The sequence below is a fragment of the Scophthalmus maximus genome, chromosome 13 (genome assembly GCF_022379125.1).
Source record: "Scophthalmus maximus strain ysfricsl-2021 chromosome 13, ASM2237912v1, whole genome shotgun sequence".
NCBI lineage: Eukaryota > Metazoa > Chordata > Actinopteri > Pleuronectiformes > Scophthalmidae > Scophthalmus > Scophthalmus maximus.
The window spans coordinates 16,821,826-16,838,910 of record NC_061527.1 but is presented as its reverse complement, the minus strand read 5'-3'; positions in this window follow the sequence as shown (position 1 = coordinate 16,838,910).

Below are 17,085 nucleotides of genomic sequence, written 5' to 3'. Positions count from 1 at the left end.
GCTACTGCGTCTCGTCAGAAGTTGGATCCCGGCAAAAGTGGATGTGAAGGGAAATCGCTGAAGAGTAGGGACAGCCAGTGTAAAGAAACACGAGCTGAGTGACTGCATCCTCAAATGTGTTGTGTGCTAAGCTAACAGCTTAAACAGACAGAGACAGAGAGGTTATCGTCATTCCAAGTTATTCTGCTCGAGTCGACACCAATGACCTTTACAACCTTGATTTGTAAATATATGTATTGTGAAGGCTGACGAGGCATGTATTGTACTAGTGTGGTACATGCAGCTCGAGATGAAATCTAAATATTAAGGACCAGCATTATATGTAATAGTCTTGTAGTCATTTGTGTGTTGTTCTTGCAGAGATTTCCCAGTGTAAACATCACGTGGTTCACGTATTTGCCGTTTTCATTCCTCAGTATGACCATTAAAGCATGACAAATGACGGCTATTGAACGTGGACATTTAAATAATTCATGATGTTCAGTTCTTCAGCAAGAGTTTAACAGTATGTCTTCACAGCCTTTCTGTGGTAATACTCAGAATCAAATAACCAGCAGGGAAACACAGCTGGGAATATCTTTGGCATACCGATTACCTCAGGTAGGTATGAATCATGCAGCCTCCACTAAAACAGCAGGGTAAGATCAGAAAATCACCAAAGGTGTTTATTTTCAATGGCGCTGCCAAGTGTTACTTATCACAGGGCAGGGTCCCAAGCTTATGAAATGGATCATTGAGGATTTCAGCCAAACAGCTGAACAGTGAGGTGGACAGGATGAAAGTCTGAGGTGGCACTGACAGAGTGACGGTCATCAACGTCTGCCTTGGCCTGCAGAGAGGTGAGAAAACGTGCTGTGCACACGCTGCGAATCGAATTAAATGAGCTCCAAGTGATTTGAGTTATTAGAGGGGGGAAAAAAAGTTGTTACAGAAATCAAAATGATGTATTGCGGAAAATGTGAATCAACAGGCTGGATGGGATTAATAAACAAAGCTGCAGACAGTGAGAAACATGCCAAAATGATCATAGGAGTATTGCATTGTCCATAAATTTCTTTTAACTTCTCGACTGCCGCACCGGACAGTGTAACGATCTGCATTGGGTAAAGTTTGGTGTTGAGAAAGTCTGGCGCAGATGAGATATTGAGAGTGAGAGTTAAGCCCAAACTCATCCATCATTAGTCTCGCCTTGTCTACAACCCAGCAACCACCCTCAAAAGTCTCCTAACTCATCAGCCAAGGATGGATGAAGACCAGCTCTCCAGCCAGTGTGGTTTTCATTAGCTTAGCAAACGCTTCAGCCAAACTCAAAACACTTTTTATCTGTTGGCTTTTCTCCTTGTTCTAACCGATATTGTCATTCAAGTGCTTCTTCTTTCATGTCCATATGACGACGTTATGATTCAAAGCTCAGATGAGGAGCTAATAGCATATGAAGGTAACGCTGTTGTTTGCTCGGTCGCCTGCCTGATGTCCTCTGTGGCCGTGGAGCATGAATAGCCATAATGTCGTGATGTCGCTTAAAATGCAAATCCAGATTGAACTTTGATGCTTAGTGGACAGGAAACTGAAGCCGCAACTGGCTCCTCGGCCTGGGTCCCAACGTCTGCCCTCACAGACTCGCATTCCCAATAAGCCCCAAGGTTCGACGCTGTCCCACTGTGAAAACGATGAGTGGTTGAGGGCCCTTTCATTACCTTTTTGATCTCTCCGTGCACACTTGATGTAAGTCTGCAAAGGATGCTGACTTTGCTTTTGGGGAATAACCCGCAATCCAAAAATGAAGATGACGGGTAGTATGAAATGATCAAGGGCAAGTTTACATATAGCAGCAGCCACTTTCTCCTCTTACTGCACTTGTTAGTATTATTTCTAATAAATATAGGTTATTATTATCTCTGGAAAGTGAGCAGCAGAGGCTTAATCCAAATATCCATCCTCTAGACTTGCAGACGGAGCCCTCACAGACTGATGTGTTCACCATCATCAAGTCACGTCTGTCAGGGCGCTACACCACAAATGGATCAAATGTGCCATGAGACAGCACTATTCGTCTCAACACCTATGCACAGGGTTGCTGCTTTAGAGACGGCCGCAAAACTTTTCATTTCCATGAGTTACACTTCTCTGGGCTGCATGAAGGTGAGCGTGCACCGGTCAACCTCCAATACCTTTATGTAGCAGTTTCTCATGTGCCTTTTCTTTTATGATTTGTTTTGACGATGTGCATGTCAGCTCCTCTGCAGGATTCTTCACCCGTATGTATAACACCCTCTCTGTGTAGGAAAAAGTGGGGAGAAGCATTCCACCCTCACATGATGGGACCACATTTTTTTCCAAGTTTCTCACACATACTTCGATTAAAACAGACAAATCCAAATTATTCATCCAATGCATATGCTATTTGTACACTGTTAAATCTCCCTGCATCAATGGATATATACATCAAAAGTTAACTGTGTTCAAATATACATATGGTTGTTATTAGAATAGCTTTTCCTATAATCAAGTCCATGTTCCTATAAACACAAGTTGGCACCCCAGTAGATTCTGTGGAAGTATGCAGTGAGTTCACTTGAGGCCATTCCTAGACTATGAATTGTGGAGTTACACAGCCCTCGGCTTGTCAGTGAGTCTGCAAGTGTTGGGAAGTCCATTTATTTGGATCAAACATCCTATTCAAAGAAACTAAATGAGTCTAAACTCTACGTGTCTCACCACAGAAATACCTCTGGCCCAGGTATTATGTGATTTCCCCATGTGCAGTCCCATGAAACATTCAGAGCCTTTGCACCCTCCTACACTGAAGAATTTCCATCGATCACCTACTGGAGTGTGGAGCAGTATATTAGCAGGTCTTCTGTCCATCGGGTGGACAATATAATAAAAAAAACCTAATAAGAAGAACATAGCTTAATCGCTCCTCGGAGGGAAGCCACACAAATCCTAGAATACGTGCAGTGGGATATTTAAACATCTGTCAGGAAAGAGATCTTCCTCTTCTGTGAGGGATGGGACAGAGGTAACTCCACATTCCCTGCTCCCGGTCTAATAAAAGTTCAATAATGTTAAAACCTGGTTACCGGGGAGGCCAAAGAAGGATTTTGCTCTTAATAGTTTTCATGAGACCACTCTTTGAACCAGTGTCTTGGCAAACAGGACCATGGTAAGGGAACAGTGTTTGCACCACCTGGAACTATAAACCTGTGCAAGCCTGTCTCGTTCCTTGACTGTTATTTGACCATGCAGAGCAATAACCGGATCTAATGACACAAGGAGATCCACAATATTAAACTGTTGGCAGCGGTGAATGCAGAAGGTATCCTTTGGCGTTTTCCAAACAGAAAGGAAAAAGGGTGAAAGGCAAGATGGCCCGGATTTACTTGTATGTCTGCATCATGGAAACATGCAGAAAACAGGACACTGAGCAGACCTCTTGCTACTCATTGGCAGTCAACTCAACATGCGACACCTGCGAAGGCGTAATTTATTATTGTGATTTTCCCTACTTATGCTGTATAATTCCAAATTTAAACAGAAAAGCAGAAAGCAAAGTTTGAAATATTGACTGACTGTTTACTACCCTTCAGGTTGGACTTTAGTTCAGTCAAATTAGTGTGATCGACGATGTGGAAATGGGAGGGAACACAGGTATTTCCTACTCTTCTCTCTGTCTCAGTCTGCCTTCTCAACTTGTCAGCATACACCTCTCTGCAAACTCACATTGAAATCCTTAATAACGTCCACTGTCATTTCTCCAGTATAAAGGTTAGTACTGTCAACGGGATACAGGGAGCTGTTTTCCTGGAGATACATGTGATTTGAAATGATTCTGCACTGAATAATTTGTCTTAGCAGTGGCATAAAGAAACAGCCTGACAATACGAGAGTTTACATTCAGACCAGTTTCTCCAAATGGCATTGTTCGGTAAGGTGCACCTTATTTGACCTGCAACCATCTTAAACCTTAGGATGTTTTTCTCTGACCAGTCTTTAGAAGAAAGACATTTAATTGCACCCATGAGACATCAGGGGCATGACACTGAGCTGCTGAGTCTCTCACTGTAAAGTCATCCACCTCCGCAGCATACATGTCTGCAGGAGAGATCAGACTATGCTACATTCCTTCGCTCATGTCCTCAGACCTGATTGTATCCAGACACAATACGTCTTGTTCCTCGAGGTTCTCAGCTTAGCAGACGGACCGTTAGGGGAGGTAGGGTCTGAGAGGCAGGAGTTCACCATCTGAAAATGCAGATCTGTAGCTGTCATGACGTGCCTGTGATGATGGTTTTACAGTGTGCCACATGGTTGATGCCGCGCTGTGCTGATTTATAATGTCGATTGGAGGAAATATGCATCAGGTATGTTGCCGCTGATTGATAACTGCATCTTACAAATTGTGGTTATGTTCTACAACTTTGACAGTGTCAGACATTTTCCAACATGTACAGCACGGATTGCACACATGTAAACATTACTGCAACCTCTGGCAGGTGTTCTTCTTCCCTAAATTCATAAATCATGTCACAATGTGTGCACCTCTGTAAGCCTGTACAGTGGCAGTGAAGCCGGGATGCTAACATGCTGACAATGATAATGTTAATATACTAATGTTGAGCAGGGATTATGTTTATTAGCATACTGACATTCGTTGTTTAGGTGAGAGCTTGGAGTTCTGCTGAGGCTGAAGTCTTTAGTTTTGCAGGTATCTGGTCATAAACGAAAGAACATAGTCAAATCTTGAGCACGTTGATCGTGTTTGGCTACAATTCAGGTGATCACCAAAGTGTTAACCATTAATTATCTGGGCACCATGGATATTTCAACTGCAATCCATCCAATAGCTGTTGAGACATTTGACCTAAAGGCAAAGATTTCCATCTCATGGAAGCATCAGGGGGTTACCACAATCGGCAGGGTTCATCTTCTGGGCATCCTGTTGGAATCCTCGTGTGTGTTGTTTTCCCATGCTCTGTCTGTGTCTGTGATTGTGTGTGTTCAAACTCTTGTTATAGTTTTCTTTATTTTTCTTTATTGAAAATCTTAAAACCATTGATAGAGGTGGCATTAACTAATCAATTGATTTGTGTGTGTGTTCTTTTCCTTGTTTTACTATATCTAAATGTGTTAACTGCTTTGATTCCGTTGCCTGAGAATCATTCCTTTTTGTGCATTTCCCTCCCGCTGTGACTTTGTTAATGTACGCGCTTTTAGAACAAAATGCCATGCCAATAAAGATTTATTGAATCGAATTCTGACTTTGAGAATAAATGGCCGTATCAAAGTGCAACAAGAACAGAAAACCATAAAATAAATATTTATTTAATTCCCAAACACACACACACACACACACACACACACACACACACACACACACACACACACACACACACACACACACACACACACACACACACACTATACCTATAAAAATTGCAGGACACAGTGTTCCACTCAAAACTATTATCACTTGATGTTTCTTCTTGACGTCGCCACACCCACAGCCTCTGAAAAACACTCTCTCTCACATCAACATGTTATTCATATTCAGATCTGGTACTCTGAAGCAAGTTCAACATACCTTTTAAAAAAATATCTATCATCATGTTGTTTCACTTAACCTAACATTGTCCGTCCCGGATAACCTGTACTTCGAAGCCGGTTATCAACTGTTTTTAGTTAACCCTGGATTTTCCTGTCTGACTTTTTATGTCACAAGCAACATCATCAGAAGCATGAATAAAGTTTTTAATATGATTCGAGAAGCACTGCGGATATGTGTTGGTAAATTCTGTTACAGTGACATTCAACAGAGTGAATTGCAAACAATATGATCACATAACTAGAATAGAACGGAACAATTCAGTTTATTATTGAGTGAAACTTTTTGCCTTTTTGTCTGATGATAATCAAACTATTATGAACAGAAGATGAGGTGATGTCGGACTGTTTTTGCTGCCTGAACAGAGAGAAGTATAATTAAAATCTCATGAGGTGAATCTGACAGAAATGTTCATCTATAGGAAATATTCAAGTGTGTGGATATTTCCCCCCCGATAAATTACATCAGAGGCTTTAGTTTTTATCATCACACAGTCTCCTCATGTTTTTTAAAATGGGAGGAGACTGTGTAGATACTGTGAAGAATTCCACCAGGAACCCAAAAATCTTTGTTGAATTGATATGTGATAATATTTATTAGCCTATGAACTTATTTAGTGTTTTAAATTGTTTATTAAAAGTTCTGTTTGAAATCCAGAGTAACCACAGTGAAAAGTCAGCTTAACCATTCAACTGATCTATATAAATATGTGGAGCTCTTTATTATTTAGGACTTCACTGTGAACTCTTTTGTCCCTGTCAGGATCCTGTAGGATGAGTCAGCGATCTGATTGGTCAGTAGTTAGGGCCTTGACAGCTTTTGATCTGTTCTCTGGAACGCAGTTTGGCGTACGTTACCATGGTGATTTACCCTGGTGAGAAGTGAACCAGCTTTATAGGACTGAAAACCCAGTTACACCACAAGTTACCTTACGGACCCCCGAATCCTGCTTTGTTGTTCAGCCCCCTGAGGTGCACAAATACCAGCAACAAACAACAACTGTCTCCACCAGGCCGACCGCCAGTCATCTATTACGCCTCGTGAGCCATGAGGCCAGCTGCCAATTTTTGACAGATGTAAGGAAGAAAATTAAGCACACCGTTTTGTGCTTGTGCAAATAAGAAGAGCGAAGGTAAAAGAGAGAAAAGCATTTTTGGAATAAAACACTTGAAAGTGGCCCATGGAGACATTAAGTCTGTTCCCATCTGTTGCCGTTAACAGGACTGACTGACTGCTGCTGCTGCTGCTGCAGATTCCTTCCCAGACTCAAACTAAGTCTTAGTTTTCCCTCTCATGGATACTTCAAGCCTCACTGATCTTCATGTGTCCCATAAGAGAGCTCTTAAAGGGACATTCTGTTCTCCATTGCCCTCGAAAGCAGACATAGGACGCTTTATGAAAGAATATTACAGTCTGGAGCAAGAGAGATTAGAGACGGGATAATGGGGGCCAATGGCTGTCTCACAAAGTAAACACAAATTCAATTAACGTGTGTGCCTGTGTGTGTGTCCCGTGGTATATCAGAGGTTGATCATATTGCAAACGCGATACCTCCCAGGTTGTGAGCTTGCAAGACGTGATTGTCCATAGTTAATTTGCTTCAGTAGAAGGAAATAAATTCTGCCTCAATTACCTCCCAGCAACAATAGATCTAATATGTTCCCCAGTTCAGAGGAGATCAGAGAGGAGGACGTACAGTAGTGGCCAGTGGGGATGTAAAATGTCACTGGAGCATGACAATCAATCTTATGTTTAAGGTTTTTAGTAAAGAAAGCTCAGCTCTAAAAAAAAAAAAGAGGCCATTTGATAGACGACGAAAGGCAAGATGAAATGTGGATTGGCCTGAAGTTTCTAACCGCACGACAGCACTGAGGCTAACAGCCTCTCCAGCCAGTCCGCCTACACGGGACTCACAATACTGCGAGGGGAGGGATTGATTCACAAAGGGATCCCATCTGTCTGAGAAAGAGAACTCTGAGAAAACAAAGCCCTCGTGAAGAGAAACTCAACGGTCTATGTTGCATCTGCAGCAGACTCGTGTAACGTTCACAAGAATGGGGACAAAAATGCTTTTTTTTGTACCAAATGAAAATCCATCCGAATTTGAGTTTATTCCAGATCACAGTGATTTAACAAAACAATACAGCCCGGTCTCATCAAGTTAAACTTCCCCCTTGTGACCGCTCACCTGCGTTTCAATAATAACTAAAATAGATCTCATTGCATAGTTGTGTGTAACTGCAGAGAACTGTGTGATCTTACTGACATAGACGGTTGCACCAGAACTAAATATTTATACTGAAGTATAAAATATTTCATAGCAAATGACAAAAATGCCCAATGTATTTTTGAACATTGCTGGAATAACCCATTATACCCCCCTCTAGTCTCTGTTCTTTTCATTATGGTGTATGTCACCTTCAAATGCCAGTCATGTGCAGTGCACACAGCAGACGGCACATGGCAGCCTCATTATATTTTGCCTTGAGCCCCAGATACTAACCAGTGGCAGTTATTAGTAATTTGATGAATGTGCACCTTTAATACTACACAATTTCCACTGAAAAAAAAAAGTCTCCAAACTGCACTCTGACACTGTACATTTACCAGACAAGGCAACGCAGTTAGCTAATATTAGCACTTACGTACAGTATACCCCTCATACATGACACAACTGACACAGTGAATGTGAGTTAGTGTATTTGGAGACACCTGGACATCAGGAGCCTCGGAGCAGTTGTGAGCTTGGCCCCCTTTGCCAACTCTGCCTTGGTTTCAAAGTGAAGGCCTCTGCCTCTTTTGGTGCCACGTTGGTTTTTATTGCCGCATGTCTTTATACCCATTGACAAACATCGTAAGGTTGTCGTGATTATTTACTTCATTTCAGTTTGGCAGCAAAAAGAAATAGCTGCTCAGCCAGATTCAAAATCATATCTCACAGTAAACGAACCTGATTCAGTTCCATGAATCACTGCTGAATAGGAATCTATTCTGAATGGCATTTCCACCTGGCCCTTATTCATTGCATAGAAAAAAAAAGTGAAACAGTGAAGATTTGCTGTTCTGTTTCACCATACTTTTTATTTTACCCAACATCTGTGGCAGCAAATTCTTCCCCAACCTCAGACACCTGTGTTCTTCCACGTGGTCCGACATTTCTCTCCAGATTTGGCAACTGTCATAAGTTGCTCTTGCTGAAAAACTAGGTCAGGGCAGGAGCTACCTGGTTTGAATAACCTGCCTATTACCGAGGGAATCCTCTGTGTCTTCCTAACTTTCCTTTGAGAGTGAGCTCGGAGCATTCGAGTCACAGTGGAACAGATTTAATGAGGTGCCGAGTGTCTTTCCAGTCTCATATCTGGAGGGTCAACGATCCAGGGATTGTTCAATTCAATACTTCCATTAGTAACTGAAGGGGATGACGTTCAATCACTCCGCCCCCCCATCAGACAATGATTGAAAAGTAAGTCTTCACAGATTGAGAGAGATAAAAAGCTGTGACATTCTGCTTCTAAACAACCCAGGCAGAGGAGATGATATTAACTTACTTATTGCTGTGGCAGGTGTGGCTCAGTGGATAGAGCAGGCACACATGTACTTCGAGGTTTATGCCTCGACGCAGAGGTCCTGGGTTTGAATCTGACCTGTGATGATTTCCTGCATGTCTTCTCCACTTCCTCACCTAGCTGTCCTGTCAAATTAAAGGTGGAAAAAGCCCCTAAAAATGATCTTTAAAAAAAAACAACAACTTGTATCTGCCAACTACAAAGTAGATTCAATAGCATTTGACTGAGGTCGCCATCTCAGGTTCTCATGCACTAGATTTGTTTGGGTCTCAGATCAAATCACAGATAGTTGCAACAGCTGCTCTGACACTTGTGCGACACGGCCTTGACTCGAGGCACTTGATTCCTACATACTCATCTTTGACTTTTTTCTTAATTGTGTGAAGGGTTTGGAAGGGTCAAATGCAGAGGAATGAAAAAGAAAAAACAAATGAGCGAGCACCAAAATGACTTCAACAAATGTGGATAAGATGACATTTCCATTTCATTCAAGTTGAAAAAGGAATTCCTGCATAGGTTTGCTAAATCTATAATCAGTGTTTGAAATTGCAGTTATGCAATATGTCTGAAGAGTTGAATTCAAGATGCCCTTTTCACTCCAAAGACCGTCCCTCAATTCTGACCACTCGCTCTTCTTTATACCGCTTCTGCAGCTAAAACACTCACAGAAATGGTTGGAAAGTTGATTTACTTGGTCAAAGCTCTTCTTGCTCTTTTTAGAATATGCAAGAACTGTGGAGAAGCAGTCATAAATTACAAGCATCTTCTTCTTTTTTACCGTAGCATGTTGTGTGTGTGTGTGTGTGTGTGTGTGTGTGTGTGTGTGGTCATAATGATAAATTATCACCACTTCATATTTTCAGGATGATACATTTATGATTGTTTATGCTTCTCACGACACTGCTGCATCTGACCCTTTAGCCATACCCGCCTTAAGTTCACATCCGTGTTCCTCGCCGGATCACATGAGGCCTGTAACATGAAAACTCAGAGACCTTGAAAGGAACATCATCCTGGGACTGCTTCTGAATGCCAGACGTTTGAGCCATGAATCATTGTGGCAAAGCAAGTCACTGTTCATCCTCTAAGCATGTGAAACTAGAGAATCTCAAGGCAAAGGCGTGTTTCTTTCCAGAGGTTATAGTTCTCTCATCCCGTGAATCAAACTTTTCTGCATCTTGAAAGGTTCCCGTGCAGCAGTATGTGCATCAGGACATACTTGTTGGCATGAGCATGTGCTGCCTCTCACCACAAAAACAATACAAATCATTATATGTGCAATTTCTTCACATTTGTGTTAGTTAAGTTAGTAGATGTCATGATAAATGACTAGTTGCCATTTTAGCCAAATTGCATCGCTTTTCCCTTTCCTCTCTCCCTTGTTTCCTGTTAGCTTCTACACAGTCAGCCTGTCACAGTCTCCTGTCTCCAGCCTCGGCTTTCTGCCGTCTGACCGTCCACCAGACGTCCTCGGCCTTTTCCTCCACATTTCCATCTGCACGCCTGTTCCCACTTCTCCCACCAGGCCGGCGGTCACCTGATCTCTCTCCACATGTTCCCCATTCCTTATCAGCTGTTCACTTCCAGCACTTTGATCCAGGTGTTCGTCAGATTGTCTGATTTTGTTCTCGGTAATGTTCCCTCGAATTCAACTACCGTTGTCTGTTTCTGGTTGCTCACCTTCCCTCCCTTCCGACTCGTCTGCCTGGTCATCTTCCTATCTGCCCCGTAAGCCTTGTCTACCTCATTAAAAGAGCTTCACTGCATCAGTCTACCTTCATTCACCTGCATGTGGGTCCTCTGCCTGCGCTGCTGCCAGCGATCCAAGCGGAAAATTAAAAGTAAGACTATATCATAATCACAGAAGCCAGTTTCACTCCGAAAGAAGCACACGGATGAAAGAAGTGATTCACAACCATCAATACGTTTAAATGTGTATTGTGACGAAAGGAGAGGCAGCCTCCTCAACTGGGGAGTAATGGGAATGAGATATCTGCTGGAGGACTCATCCCCGTCACCCCAGGTATCCCATCCCACCGTAGGTATCGCCGTCGGCTGAAGGTCCATCTTTACCATTTCGTGTGAATTCCCGTGTCTTTCCTTATTACGTTTGGAACAGTTCTTCTAAATAGCTTTGAATTTACCAAGCCAAATGGAGTCAGAGCTGGGTCAGTAAACAGCAGGTGGGACATTGATGTATGGCAGCCATTAGTGAGTGACTGGAATGTCGATGTCATGCTAGCAACTACTAAATCAAGAAGAAAAAGATCTCACTGGACTTGGTGTTCAACAGCACAACAAAGCAAGAGAAGAAAAAATTCCGGCATGAAGCTGGAAAAAATATTCAATGGTCAGCAATTCAATGGCTCCGACATTCGTTTCAGCAGTAAGTTATGATGGTGCAGGTCCGACAATGTACAGACGCTCAGTATTATGTTATTGTTGGACCTCTGACCTTCAGTCAAATGGGGCAAGGGTAAGTCATTAGGAGAAAATGAGCCGTGTTGCATTTTCACTATCATAACAAATACAGAAAAGGGTGATGCAACACATGTCCCTCACGGACTCCTGCAGTATTGGAACAAGTGCACACACACAAACACACAGATCCCCCTGCTGTCGGATCACAGCTGTCAGGAATCATCAGATAAGAAGTGCTCATCTGCTTTCCCTATTGAAAAATCTCCTATAATGACAAACGCAGACTGTCTGACTGTTCTTCCACCCCAAGGCAGGCCACTACACAGATACAAACTCTATTGTTCTCGCTCTCATCCTCTTTATCCGCCTCCTGTCTGTCCACTACGAATCCAAATACCTCCGAATACCTGCCCCCCCCCCCCTCACTGCCAAATACCCAGAATACCAGTGTCCTTTTCCATCTGGAGGGACCAATATATTCAAGGTTTCCTGTATAAAAGTGAACCTCGGGGAGTTGAGCACTGAGAAGATTGGACTAATAAAAGGCTTTCCACCTAGGTATTCCTACGTTTTCACAAACTGATGATTGTACACTGCAAAATATCATAAAGATGCCCTCGGTAGAGGGAGAGACAGTTCGAGAGTGCGTGGCCTGATTCATATCTTCGCCACAGAAATGATCTCACGTTTAACATTAATTTATATTCACACACACACACACACACACACACACACACACCAAATCAGATGCGGCCATGTAAAAGTGAATGCAAATTGACGTCTGGTGGTGAATTTCATTTTCCCTGCTCCAGAGCAGAGAAGGCAGGTTAAGGTTTAGACGTTGAAGGTACATGTACGTCTAGTAACTTTTCAGATTCTATCTCTCTCTCCCTCCTTATTGCTAGATATTGAAAAAAAATTATTAAAAAAAGAAGAAGAAAAAAAAACTGCTCACACCCCGTCATAAAAATAGAACTGGATGCTGAACTGAGAAACGGCGACTGCCATGACCCAGTGTGATACCGTCAGACCAAAGTACCCTCCACATCTGGCACTTCGATCATTTCCCGCAGCTATACTGCGCTAATGGGAATGTCTGAATATCAGCTTACCATTCCTATTAATTACATCTGACCCTCGGTTGCCTTCCGTGAAAACGGCTGATGTATTGTATTAGTCTTATGTTGCCGGCTTACAGATCTCTTTTGCACCACAGTGAAAACCTATACAGCAACCTTTCAAACGTCTGTTTTTGTTTCCATGCTGTTTGACCGACACGTTTTTCTTTCAGAGGCTCTGTCTGGGGTCCAGGGCTCTGACCACAGACAGACAAATTGATGAGGAGACACTGCAAAACTACTGTGTGTCTTCATATAAAGAATCTGTGGGTGTATGTGCGTGCGTGTGTGAGGGGCAGTTGTCTACCAATGCTTTCTGTCGATACCATGAGGCTTTTTTCCTCAACCAGACTTTGCAGACTGTAAAAAAAGTCATTTTAAATGAGCGATTTTTTGATGAGAAAGAAAGATGGCGGCAGCTTTTTGAATTATTGTCCAATTTGCTAAACCCTTCTTCATAAAGGAAACGTAAAAAATTACATGATTTTAGCATATACTGCTAAAAGCCAACCCAGCCAATTGATATCTAATGTTCATAAGTTCTTGTCCCAGATGCCTTTGCTCTTGTTATATTTTAAGTGAAACTGGAAATAGAAAAAGTAAAGGATAAATCTAACCTCTGTTCTTTTGTTCCAAGTAAGTAAACAAAGCAACTAAACAAAGTCACAGTATGTTAGAATTATGAAAAGTCGGATTTTACCCAGCCAACCAAACAAAGTCAAACAATTTTTTGTTGGCTTGAGTTATAATTTTAAGTGAAAAATCTGCATTTATGCAATGATGTCACATGAAAAGCTTGATGGGCAAAACAAAAGTAACTATTGTGGAGCAGGTTTTAGCAAAACATCAATCACCTTGTGGAATGAGGATCTTCACTTCTTCAACTCTACATTCTTACTCAACCCTCGACTTGACAAAAATTGGCCAACATCTTTTGAGAACATGCGATTTAGTTCAGCGATCACAAGTGGGTTCATACCGTTTCCTCATTCCCTCAAGTCCTCAAGGTTAACGTTGTTGATGGAAAAGTTTCACTCTTCAACAAAATGAAAATCCCCATCGCCTTATTACACTGGTTTGAATCTGATACATCAAAATATGAATCCCGTGTCTAAAGCGAATAGTCACCATATGTTTTTTTTGGGCTGAAATGGATCAAGCAGACCAGAAAAATACCCAACACAGCTGACATAATTCATGTCATTCAAGGCTTTGTCTCCTCTCGCTCTCCTCTTTGCCGTTAGTGTTGCGTGAGTAGTAGCTCGATTTTGGCGAAAGCAACATTTGGCTCTCTTTGCTAATTACGTATGGTCATTAACTGTCTGTTCATATTTTCATTGTTTTGGTCAATAGTAATTGTGACTAGGTGCTTACACAACTGCTCTGGCCAGCTGTGCAATACGAAGGAAACTGCACTTGGGGAAATTAAGTATGTACCGCTGATGTCATTTGTTTGTGGCCGAGATCCATACGAAGCCTCCGTGTATGAGATGAAGACAAACAAAAGCGAAGCCTCGTTGTGGTGGAGCAATGTGCCGGAGACCTGCTGCTCGAGAGTTACAACATGCGTCACTAAAAACTGTCAAACAAGCTTAAGCGAGACTAGTCAACGCAAGGTCACAGGTAATGAACTATAAGATCTAATCTCCCGAAGCGCCGGTGAGTTTGGTAGGACTCACTATCAAAATGTGTGTGTGCGATCCCCCTGAAAGGTTGTGCACATAGAGCTGTTTCCTTTGCTATCGAGACTATGGCAGTATGAACATCTTGATGAGAAAAAAGAAAAATCTTGTATATCACAGCAGCACTTAACAAGTACATGCTGGCATGTCTGCAATCAATACCTCTCCTATGCAATATCAGCTACGGAGCCATTTGAGTCAAAAACGCTGCAGGTTATTATTGCAGGTAGCAGTGAAACACACACTAGAGAACAGCTCTCTACGTCTCGTCGCAGTGAGGTACTAAAACTAATGAAAACTGCACTACGCATGCAATACATTTTCAGGCAGTACAGGACGCCGAGTCATTTGAGCGCCTGGCGAAAAAAAAACGTAAAAAGGACTGTTCAACTCTACATCCTCCTCCAGTTCGTCGGATGCTTTCATTATGTAATCTGCGCGTCAAAGTCGATTTGAGCGGCACATATATCTAACTTAAGTTGAGTGTAAACAGTCCAAAGCCTGACTCTGAAGACAGATCTTGTATTGGAATCACAGGTGCACCTGAGAATGCTCTCTGACCTCTTCTCACGGAAAACGACTCCAGGCATCGACATCCAGCTCCTTCTGTCTGTGTAGCGTTGCCTCTCCAGCTGTGATACTGCTTAGAGAGAGAGCAGTACAGTATAAAATGAATGCATGAAAGTCCTTGTTTTTTTGAAGTAAGTGGCAGGAGTTTGGATTACAGAGCTTCAGATGTTCTCAACGGTTACAGTAAAACTGCAGCTAGAGGTTGGCCTTGAATATGCATTAGTATTGAGCCGGAAAAGTCCGTGTAATGAACACTTTAATGGGATAAAACATGGTTAGGTTTTTTTTGTTGTTGAATGAAATAGAAGAGATATGGATTTGGGCACCTTTGTGCATGTTGTCGGGTTAACCTCTACATCTTGAGAATTTAAATATTCATCATGGATTGCATCACAAGCCGAGTGTCCACATGCCTTTGTTCCTCATTCGTTCTGCTTGTTTGTTTGTTTGTCCGTAGAGAGTAAATGACATCATTATTATTAAGATAGCATGGTGTGGTCTATGTCACAGCCCAGATGCGATCCAGTGAAAAACTACACAAACAATTTTGGCACGAATTGTAATTGTTTTTGATCAAACCTCAATACTTTTTAGCGTTGCATGAATTATCTCTGTAGCACAAGTGCTCAGTTCTGATTTTGTCACAGTCACACAAAAAATGTAGAGAATCGAGGTCATTCAGCAAAGTATCGAGAAACAGTCATAGATTCAGGGAGGCACAGTAAAAAAGGTAGCACAGAAGTGTTCATTTGGAAGAAAAAAATGTTTCCTCTAAATCAAAATGCAGATAGGTCAGCAAAAGAAAAGAGAGAAAAAAAAATAAGACAAGCGTGTGGCAGGTTTTGCAGCAGTTCAGTACGGAAAAACCGTGAAGATGTTGCTGCTTTCAGGAGACAGTCGGCTCCGTGCTCCACAACAACAGTAGATCCATCTTCCCATGGCATCATATCAACTGAAGAGCAGAAGTGTCAATGAACAGAATCAATGTGCTTTTGTGGAAGGAGATCACAACCATCCTGTGAGGTCTGTTACTCGAGCTTTGCTGTCTGAGCTAAAGATCAACAGCTGAAACTAAGGATGTGTGTGTGTGCGCGCACGTGTGTGTGTGTGTGTGTGTGTGTGTTTGTGTAGAGCAAATATGGGAAAGCTGTCTTACTTTTGTCTGGGAACAGTCTTATTTCTCCTGACAGTGGTGACGTCTTCCCGTCACAGGAGCTGAGCTACAGTCTTGGAATCCAGACTTGTCCTGTACTTTCTTGTGGGCAGCAAGTGCTGCTGTTTGACCGCTTCCACCTCCCTAGTGATGGGCAACAGCGCACGCACACGCACGCACGCACATGCATACAAGCAATCCTTTTTTTACGAGAAAAAAACAACTGTACTCACACATCTGCATGAACACTGTTAATACAGTTCCCTCACGTGTTGAGGAGGTGTTTGAATCAGGAAGTCACGTTAATACATTTCACTAAGGAAGTGAATATTCTCTAACATTGTACCAAACTTTAACTGTACTCTCACAGTAGGTCGGTGGGGACCGCTCCTGGTCGCCCCAATGAAAACCTTGCGAGGACAACCTTTCCGAGAGTGTGATGTGACCCTAACATTTCTGCCGTAAACCCCCGCTCACATATGTGATTTTAGTTGTCATTTTCCTTTCTTCTTAATAGATATGTAATTTTCTCCGTGATTGATGTTTTAATGGCTTTTATTACATTCCCTCTTTCCCCGTAGCTGTGACCAATGGCTAAACCAGTCAGCCTCCTCCGTCCCGTGGTCCCAATAAAAGTGATGGGCTCACGGTGAGGACCTTGTTCTACCAAGCAAATTCCTCTCCGCATCTCCTGCTGTAATTCCCATTACTGCCCTGGACTCCAGAAGCTTGCATCCAAAAAACCTGTTCATTCTTTCCCTTCTCATCCTCCGCCTCCACCTCCTCCTCTTCCCTTCCTTAACACATGAAAATTGCACTGGGTGCATCGTTCAAAACTATTACAATAACATTTGTGCCTTAGATATGAGAGGGACATACTTGAGTCTAGACTGATATGTACTCTGGTCAGTAAGCTGCATACATCTAGGTTTAACTACTGTACTCTTCATTGCAGGGCTTCACATCACAT